General features: G+C 41.1%; 1 non-coding gene across 1 annotated transcript; it reads left to right on the top strand.

Annotated features, from left to right (window-relative positions):
• Positions 1–19,783: 19,783 nt before the first annotated feature.
• On the top strand, positions 19,784–19,890 carry LOC141698804 (small nucleolar RNA R71). The gene has a single exon (XR_012565306.1). It is a non-coding gene; the product is annotated as a small nucleolar RNA R71 (small nucleolar RNA).
• Positions 19,891–20,091: the final 201 nt, after the last annotated feature.

Raw genomic sequence — 20,091 nt, forward strand, 5'->3', positions numbered from 1 at the left:
GAGATCCCCTCGGAACGTTCGAGAGGTACAGAGCCTTACAGGGAGGATAGCGGCCTTGAACCGATTTGTCTCTAAGTCATAATGCAAGGAGTTCTTCTCAGCTATCAAAAAGGGAAAGATCTTCGAGTGGACAGCCGAATGTGAAGAGGCCTTCACCAAAATTAAGGAACAGCTAGGGAATCCCCCATTGTTGTCTAAGCCCTTGGAGGGAGAAACCCTACTGCTGTACTTAGCCGTCTCAGACTATTCAATCAGTGCAGTATTGGTCCGGGAAGATGAGCAGGTGCAATACCCTGTCTATTACGTGAGCAAGAGACTATTGGACGCTGAGACCCGGTATACGAATATGGAAAAATTGGCCTATGCCTTAATTTTTATTCTCAAGGAAGTTGAGGCCATATTTTCAAGCACATCGGATGAAAGTCAGAACTTTATTTCCCCTAAGGCAGGTTATGCACAAACCTGAAGCTTCGGGAAGGATGATGAAATAGGCTGTCGATCTGGGGAAATTTGATGTGGAGCCCAGGACTGCTATTAAGGGGTAAGCTTTGGCCAATTTCTTCCTGGAATTCCCCTCTTCTTTTGAAGTAAGTGGGGATAAATGCGTCACTGAATCAACACCTATGGAAATCCCTAAAGAAAACTGCTCGCCCTGGTGGACTTTGTATGTTGATGGGGCTGTGAATGGGAATGGAGCAGGCTCGGGTATAGTGTTGGTTAGCCCTGAAGGGCATAAACTTTAAAGTTCTATTCACTTTGGCTCCAAGGCAACCAATAACGACGCTGAATACAAGGCACTAATAGCAGGATTGAAGCTGGCCCTCGAGATGAAAGTTGAGAATCTAAATGTGTTTAGTGATTCGATGCTAGTGGTTGGACATATTAAAGGAGGCTTTCAGGCTAGAGGCCCCCGTACCGACTTATACACGAGGCATGCACAAGAGCTCATGGGTAAATTTAAGGAAGTTAACCTAGAACAAATTTCCCGCGCACAAAATGCGGATGCAGATGCCTTGGCTAAACTAGGATCTCAAAGGGAGGCTACACTGTTGGGGGTAATACCCCTGGAAATCCAAAAACAGCCTAGTATTTTTCAGGCTGAGGTCATGGGGTAGAAGTCCAAAGGGAAGAGTCGTAGGTCACTCCCATTTTGGACTATATCACAAAAGGAACACTCCCTGTGGACAAAGATGAGGCTAGGAGGATTAAGTACAAGGCATCGAGGTATGTTATCTATAATGAAAATCTGTACAAAATGGGTTTGAACAGGCCTCTTTTAAGGTGTGTAACCGGAGACGAATGTGACTACATTATGCGGGAGGTACATGGGGGTATTTGCGAGAACCATGCCGGAGGAACTTCTCTTGCCCATAAGATATTGAGATAGGGGTATTACTGGCCAACTCTACAGAAAGATGCCCATGAGTTCGCCCACGCGTGTGATCGATGCCAAAGGTTTGCTAATCTAATAGTAACCCTTCTGTACCTTTGAAGCCCCTAACTAGCTCTTGGCCCTTTGCTGTCTGGGGGATAGACCTGATTGGGGAATTACCTAAAGGAAAAGGTGGGGTAAAGTACGCTGTAGTAGCCATTGATTATTTTACAAAGTGGGCAGAAGCTGAGCCATTGGCTACCATTACTGCATCCAAGTTGAAGGAATTCATTTTTCGGGCCATTGTATGGAGATTCAAGGTCCCTTATAAGTTGATCTCGGACAATGGGAAGCAATTCGACAGTAAGGAAATGCGAAAGCTTTGTGATGACTTAAAGATCCAGAAGGGTTTCTCTACAGTCTGCCACCCTCAAAGCAATGGGCAAACTGAAGCAGTGAATAAGATAATCAAGCATACCCTCAAGGAGAAGCTTGAGGAGAAGAAGGAGTATTGGCCTGAAGAACTGCCCATGGTGTTATGTTCTTATAATACTACGCCCAGGACGACCACTGGAGAATCCCCATTCACTTTGGCTTACGGATGTGAGGCTATGGTTCCAGTGGAGATAGGCTCTGGGTCATTCAGGCGTGATAATTATAACCCCATGGATAATGAGGTTAATCATTGGCTATATTTGGATCTTGTGGAAGAGGTACGGGCAACCTCCCAGCTGAAGCTAGATGCCAACCAGCAAAGAACCCGTAAGTACTTTGACAAGAAGGTTAGAGCCCGACCGTTACAGGTTGGGGACCTCGTTCTAAGGAAGGTATTGCCCAACATGAGGGTTCCAGGACATGGAGCCTTCAGAGCAAATTGGGAAGGCCCGTATAAGATAAAAACCGTCTTGTGGGAAGGCACGTATTTTCTGGAAAATTTGGACGAGAAGTTGCTTCCACGGGTGTGGAACACTGAACTCTTGAAGAAGTACTATCAGTAAACCAATCAAGGTAATTCTCTCATAGGCCTCTTTCAGGCTATAGGATAAATAAAGATAGCCTATTAGTTAGGGCTATTATGTTTTAGGGATTATTCATTTAGCTTATTAACCTGTTTTGGTAGATAGCCAGGATGTAGTGCATGTACACCTTCGGGGGAAACACGTTTTGGCAATTTGCCTTAATAAATCATGATTTGTTTTAACTTTATCTACTTCTGGCATATCGACTATTGTTTTTTTTTTTGCATAATTATTGCAGTCAAGCCTATATGTTTAAAATAAATATAGCATGATTACTTAGAATATAATTGCTCTAAGGAATGTGAATGTTTCTTGATATGATAATTCCTGCTTTAGTTCTTCACCATAAAAATTATTGATGCTAAAGAACTTGGGGGGGGGGGGGTAGTAGCATACATATATATGGGCATATATGTTTATCTTGTCTGGCCTTGAAATGGGATAATTTTAAGCAAAATTAATAACTTGGAATAAGAGTGTATAGGCATATACACCTATTTTGAATAGCCTTGGAATAAGATGGCTGTAAGGAAAATTAAAAATTCGATGTTTTATTGAGAATGAATATTACGAATGGATAAAAATGAATTTAACATGGATTATATCGGTATGGATTTAGAAAACCTGGGGACACCAGGGCTATACGAATTTCGGATAATGGCTAAGGGTTGCGTATGGCTTGGGAAAGCCGGGAATGCGTAAGACTCAAAATAAAGTAAGGATACTTCAAAACCTGTCTCTAACATGAAGTGGAATAAATTCAGGACCTGTTAATCAGGAAACCCAGGGGCTAGTGGAAAAGCCAAAGGGGTATATGGGTACCTTGGAATTCCATAAAATAAAATAGATATATTGGTCACCCGGAAAATGGATAAATGTGGAATACACTAAGGATGGGCATGGGAATATTATAATAATACATGTTATGTAAAATCTAGTGAGACAGGTCATATACATGTTTAAGGCTCGGGGGGTACGCAAGATGGAAAAATGATTGCATAATAATACCCTCAAAAGTCGAGCTTATTTGTGGAGAATTGTCCACATGAAGGGTGAGGAATTTACTCGCGGAAAGGTAAGGAATTTAGCTACGGGAAGGTAAGGAATTTACCCACGGAAAGGTAAGGACATTACCCTCGGAAAAATATGCTACGAGAAATTATAACTTAATAAGAACTTGATGAGATATCATATAACGGTAACTAAGTTCTAGTCGTGATCTACATATTTAAGATGCGGCTTAGGCTCGCTATGATAAGCGGAAAAGATGTTCTTAAGGCCATATACCCTAAGGGGTATATGGAAATAGACGCGGGCTATTGGCCCAAGATAATGTAGCTAGGGTATGTATAAAAGTATCATAGACTGGGTATTTTAGAACTGCCCTAAAGGCGTCTATCACAAGTTGATATTAGCCTACTAGGGTATACCCTAGGGTATATATGGGAAGACTTAGGGAAAGATGGCATATAATATAATTAAGAAAGCAACGTGAAGCAGATCAAGTCATTAGAAATTACAACTTGCGAGGCATTCGGAGGTGCCCGCACCCTCATCCAGATAAAACCAAGTCTTGGCACAAAGGCCCGAGATAATGAAAATTAAGGAAAACAATAAAATCTACCCCACACCGGGGTATAAACATTCATGGTCTAGCCAGGGAAAATATTAAAACATACTAACCCTTATGAGTAGGGGTGGCTTCGGATACGTCAGCCGCTGGGGAAGGTTCCTTCTCCTCGACGCTCTTTTTGGGAGATTCACCGGCAGATGGGTTAGTGACCAAGGGCCTCATGACGTGGGTTTGCTCCATAGCCTGGGGGTCTAAGGCTTTATCATTGATAGTCTTAATCATACCCTCAATAGGGTCAACCTTCAAAGAAGGCCCCTCCATGGCCTTCTGAGCCTTCACCCCTTCCAGAACTTCTCATACGCCCAAGGGATCTCATGGAATTTCTCATACGCTGTCTTCACACAGTCTTTAATGCCATCCTCATGGCCAGTATTAAAAACCAGCTTTTCCCTGGCTACTCGAGCCTCACCAGATAGGCTCTCAACCTGAATACTCAAACTCTCAACCTGCTTGGATAAGTTTTTCTTCTCCTTTTGACACACCTGTAGGGATTTGGATAGGGACCCTTTTTCCTTCTTTAAATTGTCCTCAGACAGCTTCAATTTAGGCACAATCTCCTCAAGGCCGTTAATCTCAGTCTCTTTCCGTGACAGGCTGGTCTTAAGCTGCTTAACCTCCTCCCTTAGCTTCTTGTCGTTGCTAGCCACCTCCACAATCTGCTCCCCAAACTTCATATCTAAGAACAGAGCCTTTGCGTTAACCAAGGACCGATCGCGAGCAGCCTCCACCAACCTCAGATTGTCCCACTCTACTACAGCTGCCTCCGGGATCTGGTTCCCCACCATCTCAAAGAACTTCTGCTTTTTTGGGGAACCGTTGGATGGGGATCTGCCAGAGAAGGCTTCAGCCTTTTTGCGGATCGGGAACCAGAGCTTGCAGAGAGATCTGCAGGATGGCGAATACCCTTCTTGCTAGGAAGCCCTGTGGTGTGATCCTTTGAGAGTTGGCGAGGGGGAGCCTGCGACACGGGGGTGGCCCTCAAAGCAGCTTCAGCCTTCACATCCTATCCAAAAAGGTCATCATAGTTTGTGGGGTTTTTCACAAAAGACATATCTGTAATGCAACATAAATACATTAGCCATAATAGATAGGGAAATTAATGGCATGTAAAAGAGAAATGTGTTAAGCATGCATGTGGAGGAGGTACAAGAACATATATTTCTCAACAAGCATCAAAAATTAAGTAAAGAAAGGGCTATATGAGAAAAGGGTAGAGCCCCTTGGAAGAAGGTCTCTCCAACAAGAACGATACCTGGATTAGGAGTCGCATGCTCCTTGGGTAAACCAAACTTCAACTCACATAAATTTTACGGGGTAAAAAGACCAGAATCGTCCTTCAGGTCTTTGTACTCCTCCAAAATACCCTGGGCCCTAGCTAGTTCTTCTCCTTCTACAGGAGATTGAACGGGCATATAGGGGAGTCATTGAAGGTCGTACGATACTAGGGGTAATCATAACAATACAAAAATTGATTGGCCCAACCTGCCATCGTTTGTTTACAACCTGTCATGCACTTGCCATGATGGACATTCCATAAGGTAAGGTAGAAAAACCCACTAGACCTACCCCGATGGCTTTAACTGGTAGAAGTAGCCCAGTTCATATGTTGTTAAGGCCTCGGAATACTTCTGGTAATAAAGAATGTACATACTCGCAGATGTGCGGTATGATTTGGGTGTTAACTGGTGAGGGGCTAGCCCATAAAAGTTTAGAATCTCAACAAATAATGGGTGTAAGGGGAGAGAGAAGCCCTTCTTGAAGAACTGGGTCGATATCACTGCTTTTGGAATAGACTGGTATGATTGAAGGTTGTCAAAATTCTGGCACCTTTCGTGGCGTTGAGGTACCACCAGAGTGCACCCAGGGACTATCTTGTCTGACAGGCTATCAAGGGTCACCAGAGTCATGGAGGGTTTCAGGAAATCATATGGTTTTGGGGCTATATGGGAATTGGCATCACCCCGTGGGAGTAGCCAGTAGCTAAAGCAATCTCATTATCAGAGGGTTCATCAGGAATCAAGGACTCAGTCTTTTCAGTAAAAAGTTTTGTCCTATCGACAGTGGTATTCTGGTTACGAGAATCTACCTCCTCATCAGAGGAAGCTAGGTCAACAGGGCTATTACCTTTGGAAGAAGAGGTTGTTCTTAGGTATATCTGGGCTCTTAGGGGGTCAAGTACCTTCATCTTAGAGCGAGTTCGGCCACCTACAGTAGAGGCTGAAGATAGGAAGGCTTGGGATAAGTTGACAGGAACAAGAGCATCACTAGCTGTATTTTTAGAAAAGGAGAATACACCGCCCATGATTGAATCCTTAGAGTTGCTGGAAGCCCTAGAGGTAGACATCTGTGAAAGAAAAAATAGAGTAAGTTATCCACTCTAAGATTTCTTACACAACGTGAAGAAGGGGCTTCTGTGTGACTAATGAGAGAAGGACATAGGGGTATCAAGATTGGTAGGGACCCAAGAAGGCAGGCATGCATAATGGGTATAGACTGCAGGGTCCTAGGGGTCTAAAAGATATGCGTATACACCCGAATTAAGGGGTATTAAGGAAACAGGCCTAACCCTAGGAGGGGTATACCCCTAATTACACCATGGACAAGGGACCTAGAGATCTATTGGCCAAACATCAACAAAGGGTATGGAGATCGGTCAAAGTTGTTTACACTTTCGGGTTTACGGGATATGAAATAGACTATTATGAAATCACAAACGCAATCAACAGTCAACTTACTCATGCATGTAAAAAATAATAATAAGTGATAGGGGCAGAGGAAGGTGAAGAGTCGCAGGAAGATAGGGCCGATTCTGGCCAATATTCACTACATCAAAATGTACGGCGAAGCAAGTAACGACCTTACAGGTTCAAGCATGCATATTGAATTGGGAAACAAAATCGATACTAAGCAAGTTAAAAGTTGAGATTTTAGTCAAGCTAGGCGAATATATGGATATATACATACGTGCATATATGTGCACAAGGGTGTATATGGATAAAAAAAGGAGATAAAGGGTTTATACCTTTTAAACGGAGAGGAAGGAGAGTTCGATTAGGATCTTCGAGCTTCGAACGGAGACCGGACTTCTTGCTACGGAATGCAGATCAGATGAGTTTGAAAGAAAATTTCTTGTCTCTGCACTACTCTCTCTCTCTCTCTCTCTCCTGCGTGTTTCGTGTTTGTGAAAGAAAAAGGGGGGAGACGTATGGGTTTATATATATATGAGAAGGTGGAGAGGTTAGCAAGAGTAGGGGAAATAGCCACTTAAATAAATTGATTAATTGATTACATAAATCTAGATGGATTTTAAATTTCAATATGGCTATTTTCTAGGGAAAAGAGTGGGATTAGGAGTGATTAAAAGTGTTTTTAAATTTTAAAATCAGGGATCACCAAGACTCTATATTAAAAAGGATTATGGATTAACATGGACATAAATTCGAATTCTCTGTTGAGGCCGAAGGGATAACATAGGATTATCAGCTCTATATTATGTGATCAACAAGATATCTAGGGCATAGAGAGTAAAGGGGAACTATCCCAAAGTCTCCTAAGCCCAAGGCCTGCAGCATAATAGGGAATCAGAAAAAGGTTAAGTAGGGATGATTTATGTTTTCTATCAAGGATATTGCCATGGACCCATGAGGCTGAATATGGAGAATCCCAATGGGGTCTTGCGAGAAATAGGACTAGGTAATGAGAAGGATTTTGGTTCCCCAAGCATACAATGACTATGGGGAACCGGGGGGTAGTTGTTGTGCCTAAAATCAGCCGTGGGCCAGATTTTTGGCCCATAGGGAGATTTGGGCTTTGTGGATGGCAGAACGGGGGGTGTTGGACCCGAATGTATTACTATTGTGGGGGTATACGCAAGATGGGGATTGCCTTCCTGAAGGGGTGTTAGCAAAGGAAGGCTAGAAGCACACTTAGAGGATCCTTAATACCCTAGAGTGTCTGGGGTATGCCAAGACACCAGGGTCTTCTGGGTATGCCACTTAGCTGGGCTATGCAGATGATGGTAAGAGGCCTGCAGTGGCAGTGTTGTAGTAAAAAATGAACTCTACAAATGGGACAGCAGAAAGGAAACGACTCATAGTAATTTACAACTGCTTACAAACGGATTTATTTGATGCATGTATGGAATATACATATATATGGTTGATAAATACAATAATTACATGGATAAATAAAGGTTAGTGGTGTATTAGAAGTAGGACTCTCTTATCCTAGCCCAAACCTAGCTGGATAAGGATCAAGAACAGCCCTAGGCTTGGGCAAAAACATGGTTAGAAAATCTGATGAGGAGTCCTACAGCAACTAGAACTACATGCGGACTTGATTCCTATAAATATAGGATATGTAGGCCATTTGCGGGGTTACATACACACATGTTTTCTCTACTAATCATCGAGTAAAAGCATTCTGTGAGATCATCTGAGCATACTTACGACTGAGTAGGAAGTATTCAGTCATCATATCTCGGAAACCTTGCAAATCCATTCCAAACACAGCCTTGCTCGCCACCGAATTCTAGCGAGTCGGGCGTATACAGTTATCACAAATAGGCCCTCGATCAGGCCTAAATCTAGGCATACTTCCCATTATTTCAGTGATTTCCTCCAAAAAGTGTTGTACCATTTTCCTCTCACAACAGAAACTATACTTTAAACGAGCATTAAAAAGCGTGCCGAAAAGTAACGTATACAATCTGGTGAGACGGAGGGAGTAATAATATATTATTACAAGTAATAGATAAAAATACGTACCTCACAAGAATCTCAGTGGAACCAGAGTTTCAACAAAAATTGAAAACCCCTTTAAACCGCAAGTCGTTCCCATGAACGGGATTTTCTTCTGGAAGCTGGTTTTGAGGTCATAAAAGAAGGCCTCTCTCTTTTGAAGAGACTTATATATGGTCTCTCATCAACTAAAATCAGTCCTTTTTTCCATTAACCCAAGAGAAATTATATAATCACTGAAAGTTTTACCAATATGCAAAAATCGAGACCAGTTATTACCAACACCATTATGACATCTAATTTCACAGCTAATTCATCACGGAAAGTTTATAACGAGTGGAAAATATCCATTCATCCGCTGAGAGAAACAATGCATGCCGGATTGATAAAAGTTATATAGCTTCGCATTGTTATGGCTTTGGCCCTTTTGACTGATATTAACAACAAAATTCATTTTATATATATTAGCCAATAACCCGTACAATGCACGGGCTAATTATAATATTTATAATATAATATTTATTTCATAATGAAATAATCTGCATATAATATAATATATTTTTTTATAAAAGATATTATTATAAAATATAATATATTGTATTGAATATCTATGATTGAAATTATTGATATAAATATGATATATATAAATTTTAGATAGTTAAAATGTTAAATTTCAAAATATCATTATATCATTTACATTAAATCTAACGATTTTCATTTATTTGTTTTCAAAATTTAACGAACGCATCACGCATCTATACTATTCAAATCTATTACCTATAAATAGCCGAAACATTAAAAATTTTGGTTTAAAGATTTTCAGTCACTTATTTAAAAAAAGATTAAAGAATTTACCAAATATACTATTTTTTCTAATTTTGTTTACGATTTTATTATATTTTGAAATTTTTGCAAAAATACGGTTGGAAAAATACCACATCACAATTTTTTTTACTATTTTCTTAAAATACTACATTTTCTGCAAATATGACCGACTTTTTGTTGCATTTGAGGATTCTGAGTTGCATTTGAGGTTTTATCGGGTTGCAAAATCGTAGTTCGTAAAAAGAAATTGAAAAACTGCATTTTTGCAAATAAAAACTAAAAAGATGTATTTTTGCAAAAAAAGGAACTATTCAAACAACTTCAAAATTTTATTATGACTAATAAGTTACCAAATTACCCTTTTCAACTAAAATACAAATTACTTTTTTCAATTAAAAGACATTATTTTACGGTTGTAAGCTAGCATTATTAAAATCAAAATATTAAAATGTGATAGTAGATTATTCTTATTGTAATACTTATTTTTTATATTATGATTATGTGTGTATCGTAGGAAACTAATATTTAAATAATTGTTAAGAGAAGTCATCCTGCCGCGGGGTATTAGTGGTTTAATAGTACGTCTTATTCTTCGTTTTTATTATTTATTATTTGTTCTTTTTTAATTTGTGTGTTTTTCTAAATTTCTGAATTATTTTGTTATAATAATTAAAATTAATAAAAATAATTTTGGAAGTGTTTGGTTCCCTACAAAAGAGGTAAGCCAAAGTTGAGTGTGATTAGAAATTCAGTTATATAATAATTGTTAGGTCCCGTAAAATAGCTATTTTAAGCTAGAAGGGGGGTTGAATAACTTAATTACCAATTTAAAATTTATTATGGCGTTTTAAAAATATTTATCTTGTTTTAAATATTTTACCGATGCAGATTATATATGCGGAAATAAAAGACAAGGAAGAAAATACCACACGAGAGATTTATCCTGGTTCGCGATGGCGCAACCTCTAATAAATTCGCTCACCCCTACATCCAGTCCCCGAGCTCCTCTCCAGGACCCGAGTTTTCTCTTAAAATAACTTTGCTCCTTACGTAGGCGGAGAAGCCTTTACAACCCCACAAATACTTGTCTTGGTGCATAACTCCAGGTTACCACCTCAAAATATATGTGCAACCTACACAACCTATCTTAGACAATAACACCCTGTTATTTCTTCAAAGTTGATGTAGAACCCTTGGTGTACTCTGTCCTTTTAAGCTTATTGTTAGGGCGAAATCACGCACTAATATTCACGCAAGTATACGCGTTCGCAAGTAATATAGAATACTTTCTAGTTCGTTCCCTCAGAGACTCAGACTAAGTTATTGTCTAATTAAACTCACTCACCAATGTATGATTACTTCTCAATGTTAAGATAATAACACTTAAAATTGTTGATTAAATATTAACTATAATTAACTACTTAATTAACCACTTAACTAACACTTCAATTTATCAATAATAAAACACTCATGAGATCACAACTTCATTATTACTTCCCTCTATAACCATTATTATTACCTTTAGCATGTGACAGTGATGATATTAATCGAATAACACGAAACTGATAAAAGCCAACTTTCATTGTACTAATACCATTCTACCAAACATCCACAATTAAGATAGAAGTTGAATAGTCATCAATTATGTTGAGTTCCTATATATCTACAGAAATTGACAACACAACGATTTAAGCACAAGTTATTCCTTTTTGATTACATAGGGCAAATAAAACTGTTAGAGTTACCCACTAATCATGCACAACGTACATGAACCTATGCTAGCATGGCAAGTTCTAAATCTCAAGATCCACCGTCGCTTCACAAGAGATTAACACCCTATCTTATATGTTCGCGACGTACATAAGACGAATACGCACAACCAATATTAGATATCATGCAATCATCACATACTAAAGTATTAAACAATTAACTAAAGAATTCCATAATAAATCCGTTGCAACCCCATGATCACGATTAGCCCATAATAGAACTTATCGCCATCATGGGTTCATATGAAATCATGATAAACGACACAAGAAAATAATAACTAAACTAATTATATTAAAACAGAGTACGTCACAAGAGTAAATAAGTCAAAGCAAGAAAACTAGCATCCAACGTTACAACGAAACAAGAATCACAAGAATATATGCTTCCTCTTCGCTGCTGTGTGCTAAATCAGTCTTCTTCCTTATCTCCTTCGCTTCTTGCAAAACATAATCTAAAACATAATCTCCTCTTTTTTATATTCTATGAAAACGTCTCAAATCTACTTATATAATAGTCCCATAAAACTCAGATTACATAGAAGTTGGAAGCCAAACAGAAGTAGAAGTCTAAAATAATATATCTTTTTCCCCGACCCTGCGCGGCCGCTCAGCATTTCTGCGCGGGCGCGCAAGGCTGCTGCGCGGCCGCTCAGCATTGCTGCGCGGGCGCGCAGGACCCTACTGGAAAATTTCCAGGTTTGCTCCGTTTCTTCGCCGTAATCTGCCCGTTCTCTTCCTCTCGCAATGGTGAACACATGCCAAGGCTTATTCTTGATGATTCCTCCTCCGAAATGCAACTAATACCCTGAAATGCATAAACACTAGAAAAACGCATCAAATACATAAAATACTTGATTTCAAGACACCAATTTAAGCCATTTTAAGACGTTCTAAGTGGTATAAAATGCCACTTATCACACCCCCAAACTTAAATCGATGCTTGTCCTCAAGCGTCACAGACTAAAAAACAAATAAAAATATGCATGAATGCAATCTATATGAAAATGCAACGATCCCCCTTACTACAATTAACCAACCAAATTGCCACGTCTCAACGAATGCAGTTAGACACTAAAGATCAATAAACTCATGCAAACGGACATACCGCCAGAAACGTGGTGTGTGCAAATGCTTAACAGATATGCTTTGGAACTAGACCAATTACTATGACTAGACTATCCTCGAGACAATCCTATGATTATACAAAGAATAAAAATTCTAGGCACAAAGTGATATACAACACTACAAGAACTCTGGAGCTTACTACGGAATCGTGCTTTTTATTTACAACTCAAATGGTTATTTGACCGTGCAATGAGTGAGGTCCACAAAAGACTTATACAATGGTATCCATGTAACGAGCGTTAGGTTAGCGGATCCCAGACTCTAAAAGCCTTAGGTCACTAGGCACAAAGTCCCCTAAGAACTTAATAACTCGAATACCAAAGAGCCCACTCTTGATCAATTATGCAATTTTTTTTTTAATAACTCTGAGCAAGTGCGTTTCGCTCCATCTTGCTCAACCCTAGACTACTCGCATATATGCGAGCCGGCTACTAGCCATTTGACGCCTAGCCACAACTAGCAACAAATTCCATTTTTACTCCATTTTTTTTTCTTTTTCATGCCTTTACCACTAAGAACCTATTATCAAATTCTAAGCATAATAAATAGATTATCCTCGAAAATAATCAGATCATAACAACAATCTAGTCCTTAAGCATTCTCTAAGACTTAGTGACAATACAAGTGCTTCTAGCATGCATATCAACCTACACAACTTAATATCCCTTTAATGCTATCACTACACTCGCATCAATATCACAATTCAGTCGATAAATCATTGCAAAAGGGATCATGGTATATGCATGAGCTATATGATATGACAAACAAATAAAGCTATATATAAAAAAAAACTATATGGCAAAAATTATGCAACTATATGAACTAACTATCATGAATATGCAGCTATATGACACACACAAAATATTCCTTAACTACCACCCCCAAACTTAAAATCTTCACTGTCCCCAGTGAAGGTAGTAGAAAGGAACACAGGGTATACCTACTCGGAGTCATCATCATCATCACCCTCAGTGGGTGGAGTATCAGGCGGCGGGTATGCAGAGTCCTCACCAAAAACTGGCCACTGGATATCAGCTCCAAGGCCTCGAAAAGCAGTCCCTAACGCAAGGGTGAGCTCCTGAGCAAACCTGTTCTGCGTCTCATACATGGCATCCATCCGCCGTGAAAGCCTCCTATACTGGGCATCACCCATCCCAGCACCCTCCTGAGCTCTCGAAGAACTAGCCTCACCACGCCCTGGCCTGGCCATAGTAGCACCTCGTGCTGGACGCCCTCCTGGAAGATGATAACCCAGCCCATGCTCCTCAGGCTCACCACCGGTCCACTCCTGCATCCCATTCAGAGTGCCAGAATCTATCGGAGCTGCTGGCAACTGCAACTGCTCATGAGCCGGCCAGTTCACTCCTACTGCTCGGCATAGCTTTGTAACCGTGGATGCATAAGGGATGTTCATATGCTTTGCTCCCCTCAAAAACTTCAGAATTCCTTGGTAGATAAACTCACCAAGGTCCACATAGTATTCCTCATTCAGAATTCCCCACAACAACTGTGCTCTCTCAACTGTGACCTCGTGTGCATGTGAAGAAGGCAAAATATTAGCACATATAAATGCATTCCATGCACGGGCATACCTGTTCATGGCGATCGCCGGAAAGTGACGATACTCATTATTGGCTGGACTGCGGTTCCAAACTGTGCCCAGTCGACAGAGAGTCGTACAAATCAAATCCAAGTCAAAGTCCTCAGCAGTCTTTTCATTCCAGTTCTCCTCCTCGGGCTTCCTCTCTCGCTGTCCAATCACACGGCGAATCGCCGCAGGATGATAATCAACCGTCAGCCCACGAACTACAGAAAACCCATTATTTTCAGCCTTCGCGTTCGCGTAGAACTCGCGAACAACACTCATCGGTACTGCTTCGGGTGACTCACAAAAAGCTATCCACCCCTTCTCTGCAATCATGGGCAACAACTCACCATCCCTCCCTGATAGTAAAAACCCCCTCTCCTTCAGAATCGGATTCCCCAACAGCCTAGTGTACTCCTCGTCCGTAGCTCTGTCAATTAACCGAGGCCTTGCAGCAGTACCCCTTGATGAATCAGCAGTAGGAACTGTGCTGCTGCTGTCAATAGTGCGTGCTCTCTTGGGTGCCATTGATTTGTGAATAAAAGTGTGTAAGAACTGATTTTTGATGTTTATGCGAGGGTTTGAGTGTAGGAAGTTTGTGGGAGATATGTGGGATAGGTGTATGTATATATAGGGTGTGGAGTAGGTTAAATTAGATTAGGAGTGGGGTTGAGGGATAAAATCATGGGGTAATGGGAAAAAAATTCGTGGGTTTATGGGCTGTGATGGGTTTTTTGTGTGTTTTTTTTTTCTGAACTGTAAAAAAATTTTCTGGAACTCGACCCCTGCGCGGCCGCTCAGCATTTCTGCGCGGGCGCGCAGAGGGTCTCTGGAATTTTTTTTTTTTCAGCCCCTGTTTTCTGATTTTTTTGTGTTTTTGGATAGGTTATTAACTTCTAAGGGTTCCTGTAACAACAATTCATGGGTTGCCTCCCACGCAGTGCTTCTTTTTCATCATTAGCTTGACGTTCCGTACCTTTCTCACGTAGTCAACAACATGGCACTAACCACCTCTCGGTTTGCCATGTCCCCATAGTAGTGCTTCAACCGCTGACCGTTAACCTTGAATGCTTGGTCCGAATCATTCTCAAAAATTTCCACCGCTCCATGTGGAAACACAGTTTTGACAATAAAAGGTCCAGACCACCTTGATTTCAACTTCCCAGGAAAAAGTCGGAGCCGAGAGTTGAATAACAGAACTTGTTGCCCTGGCACAAATAACTTAGGATGTAGCTTCCTATCGTGCCACCTCTTCACCTTTTCCTTATACATTTTATTATTCTCGTACGCTTGAAGTCGAAAGTCATCAAGTTCATTAAGCTGAAGCATTCTTTTCTTTCCAGCTGCATCTAAATCCAGGTTCAATTTCTTCAATGCCCAGTAGGCCTTATGCTCAAGCTCCGCCGATAGATGACATCCCTTACCGTACACCAACTGAAACGGTGACATCCCAAGTGGAGTTTTGTATGATGTTCTGTAAGCCCAAACAGCTTCATCGAGCTTTAAAGACCAATCCTTCCTTGACGGACAAACAACCTTCTCTAGAATGCGCTTTATCTCTCTGTTAGACACTTCCGCTTGACCATTTGTTTGCGGATGATAGGCAGTAGCTACTCGATGATTCACATTATAACGCTGCATCATAGAAGTGAACTTACGGTTGCAAAAATACGATCCTTCATCACTTATGATTACCCGAGGTGTTCCAAACCTTGTGAAAATTTGCTTATGAAGAAAATTTAGCACTGCCTTTGCATCATTTGTCGGTAAAGCTTTAACTTCGACCCATTTTGAGACATAATCGACTGCCAGCAAGATGTACTGATTATTGCAAGACGAGATAAAAGGCCCCATGAAATCGATTCCCCATACATCAAAGACCTCGACTTTAAGCATCACATTTAATGGCATCTCATCCTTCCTTGACAAATTTCCCACTCTTTGGCAACGATCACACCTTAAAACAAACTGATGAGCATCCTTGAACAAGGTAGGCCAGAAAAAACCTGCTTGCAGAATACGAGCTGCCGTCTTCTCACCTCCATAGTATCCACCATAAACCGTGGAATGGCAGTCTCGTAATATCCCCTCCGTCTCACAGAACGGGATACATCTCCTGATGATCTGGTCAGCTCCCTGTCTAAACAAATATGGTTCATCCCACATATACCACTTTACCTCATGCAGAAACTTCTTCTTTTGCGCGGATGTCAAATTAGGAGGCATTATATTGCTGACAAGATAGTTTGCAATATCTGCAAACCATGGTTCTTCCTCCTGAATTGCAAACAACTGCTCATCCGGAAAAGATTCATTGATTAACGTTCTATCTTGTGAAGTAGAATCGGGATTCTCCAACCTAGAGAGATGGTCAGCTACTTGATTCTCAGTACCTTTTATATCTTTGATCTCTAACTCAAATTCTTGAAGTAAAAGCACCCAACGAATGAGTCCCGGCTTCGAATCCTTCTTAGAAACCAGATAGCGAATAGCTGCATGATCAGTGAATACTGTCACTTTCGTACCAAGCAGATAAGATCGAAATTTCTCAAAGCCAAAGACTATAGCCAAAAGCTCCTTCTCAGTAGTGGTGTAGTTCAATTGGGCCCCATTTAAAGTTTTACTCACATAGTAGACCACATGGAAGAGATTTTTCTTGCGCTGTCCCAGAACTGCACCTACCGCATAATCACTCGCATCACACATCATCTCAAACGGTTCTGTCCAATCTGGTGCTGTAATAACTGGTGCCGTGATCAAACTCTCCTTGAGAGTTTCGAATGCTGCCAAACATTCATCATCAAATTTAAAAGGCACATCTTTCTCAAGTAAATTGCACAACGGCTTAGATATCTTTGAAAAGTCCTTGATGAATCGCCGATAAAAACCCGCATGACCGAGAAAACTACGGATTCCTTTCACCGAATTAGGTGGGGGAAGATTTTCAATGACTCCCACCTTGGCCTTGTCCACCTCCAGACCTTTGCTAGAGACCTTATGCCCAAGGATAATGCCTTCACGCACCATAAAATGACATTTCTCCCAATTAAGCACCAAATTAGTTTCCACGCATCTTTTGAGTACGGCGCGCAGATTATTCAAGCATTCATCATATGAGTGTCCAAAGACGGAGAAGTCATCCATGAACACTTCAACGTTATTTCCAATCATGTCAGAGAATATAGCCATCATACATCTCTGAAAGGTGGCCGGGGCGCCACATAACCCAAACAAAACTCTACGAAAAGCAAATGTGCCAAATGGACAAGTGAAGGTAGTCTTTTCCTGATCCTCTGGTGCAATATAAATCTGATTATACCCGGAATAACCATCCAGAAGACAAAAATACTCATGTCCCGCCAATCTGTCAAGCATTTGATCAATGAATGGGAGAGGGAAGTGATCCTTCCTTGTGGCTTTGTTCAATTTTCTATAATCCATTCATACTCTCCATCCTGTAACTGTTCGAGTAGGGATGAGCTCATTCTTTTCATTTGCGACCACAGTGATACCTCCTTTCTTAGGTACACATTGTACGGGGCTCACCCACGAGCTGTCAGAAATAGGATAAATGATGCCTGCATCTAGCCATTTCAGAATTTCTTTCTTCACCACCTCCTTCATGATCGGGTTCAGTCTTCGCTGCTGTTCCACAGTTGGCTTACTACCTTCCTCTAACAGAATTTTATGCATACAATATGAAGGACTTAACCCCTTGATGTCTGCTATGGTCCATCCTATAGCCGATTTGAATTCTCTCAAAATCCTTAAGAGCTTGTCTTCCTCACTACCTGAAAGGTCAGCTGAAATAATAACAGGTAACGTAGATGAATCACCTAAAAAAGCATACCTCAAGTGTTCAGGTAATGGTTTAAGCTCCAAGTTAGGTGCTTCCTCTATTGATGGGTTGAGCTTCCCTTCAGCATTCTTAAGGTCAGAAGTACCAAGAGATTCAAATGGTATGTCGAGCTTTCGCTTCCATGGAGAAGCGTTCAGATATTGTAATTGCTCGTTGCTATCTTCATCATCACTGTCAAATTCCCCCACTAAGGCCTTTTCCAATGCATCAGACATTAGCATGTGATCGAGTTCCGACGTAACCGCAGAATCAATCACATCCACTTTTAAGCACTCCTCATCTTCTGTAGGGAATTTCATTGCCTTAAATACGTTGAAGGTCACATCCTGATCTTGGACCCACATAGTAAGTTCCCCTTTTTGCACATCTATCAAGGTACGGCCAGTAGCCAAGAAAGGCCTCCCCAAGATTATGGGAATCTTCTTATCTTCCTCAAAATCCAGAATAACAAAATCTGCAGGAAAGAAGAGCTTATCCACCTTGATGAGCACATCCTCAACTATGCCCCTTGGGTAAGTAATGGAACGGTCCGCCAATTGTAGCGACATGTATGTGGGTTTTGGATCAGGCAGATCCAGCTTTTTAAAGATCGACAAGGGCATCAGATTAATGCTTGCTCCCAAATCACAAAGGCACTTGTCAAAAGTTAGATTGCCAATGGTGCAAGGAATGGTGAAGCTTCCTGGATCTTTCAGTTTTGGTGGTAACTTTTGCTGCAGAACAGCGCTGCATTCTTCCGTGAGAGCAACGGTTTCAAGGTCATCCAGTTTCACCTTCCTTGAAAGAATAGTCTTCATAAACTTCGCATAACTAGGCATCTGTTCCAGAGCCTCAGCGAAAGGTATATTGATGTGAAGTTTCTTGAACACCTCCAGAAACTTCCCGAACTGTCTATCCAGCTTTTGTTGCTGCAATCTCTTAGGAAAAGGTGGTGGAGGATAGAGCTGTTTCTCCCCTGTATTAGCCTCAGGCAGAGTGTGTTCAACAGTAGTCTTCCTTGGTTCCGCCACTTTCTCCTTTTGCTTAGATTCTTCATCCCTAACTTCAGCTTCGACTTCTTTTGCCTTTTCAGCATCAGCTACTTTTCCAGACCTTAAGGTAATAGCCTTGACTTGCTCTTTGGCTTCCTTCCTGCCTGGTACTTCCGTGTCACTGGGAAGAGTGCCAGGTTGACGATTGAGCACTGCATTGGCTAATTGACCGATTTGATTTTCCAAGGTCTTGATAGAAACTGCCTGACTCTTGCATAACAGCTTAAGTTCCTCAAAATCAGCACTAGTAGGTGCAGCTGCACTTCCCTGTTGAGGATATGATTGCCTTGTAGCATACTGCTGTGGTTGCTGGAATCCAGGTGGGTTAAACTGTTTACTCACTCCTTGCTGATATGGTGGCTGAATAGCATTCTGATTATTCCCCCAGCTGAAATTTGGATGATTTCTGTTGTTAGGATGATAGGTCGCTGGCACAGGCTGCTGTTGTCGCTGATAATTATTCACATACTGAACAGATTCATTGACAAGAGAACACTGATCCGTAGCATGAGAACCTGCACAAAGCTCACAAACCATAGCTATTTGATTAACTCCATACGTAGCCAGAGAATCAACCTTCATTGATAGTGCTTGGAGCTGGGCTGCAATAGCGGTGGCTGCATCAACTTCCAGAATACCTGCTACCTTGCCTGACGTCATCCTCTGAGTTGGGTTTTGATGCTCATTTGCAGCCATCGTCTCGATAAGATTATACGCCTCAGTATAGCTTTTAGCCCATAAGGCGCCTCCAGCTGCTGCATCGAGCATGGGCCGAGATTGGGCCCCCAAACCATTATAAAAACCAGTGATTACCATCCAATCCGACATTCCATGATGTGGACATTTTCTCAACATTTCCTTGTAGCGTTCCCAAGCCTCGCACATAGATTCTGTAGGTTGCTGCGCAAATTGAGTAAGAGCACTCCTCATAGCAGCAGTCTTTGCCATTGGATAAAACTTCACCAGAAACTTTTGCGCAAGATCTTGCCACGTAGTGATGGACCCAGCTGGTTCAGAATGTAACCAGTCTTTAGCCTTATCCCTCAGTGAGAATGGGAAAAGCCTCAACTTGATAGCCTCATCAGTCACGCCATTATACTTAAAAGTGCTGCAGATCTCGACAAAATTCCTTAT

The sequence above is a fragment of the Apium graveolens genome, chromosome 11 (genome assembly GCF_009905375.1).
Source record: "Apium graveolens cultivar Ventura chromosome 11, ASM990537v1, whole genome shotgun sequence".
NCBI lineage: Eukaryota > Viridiplantae > Streptophyta > Magnoliopsida > Apiales > Apiaceae > Apium > Apium graveolens.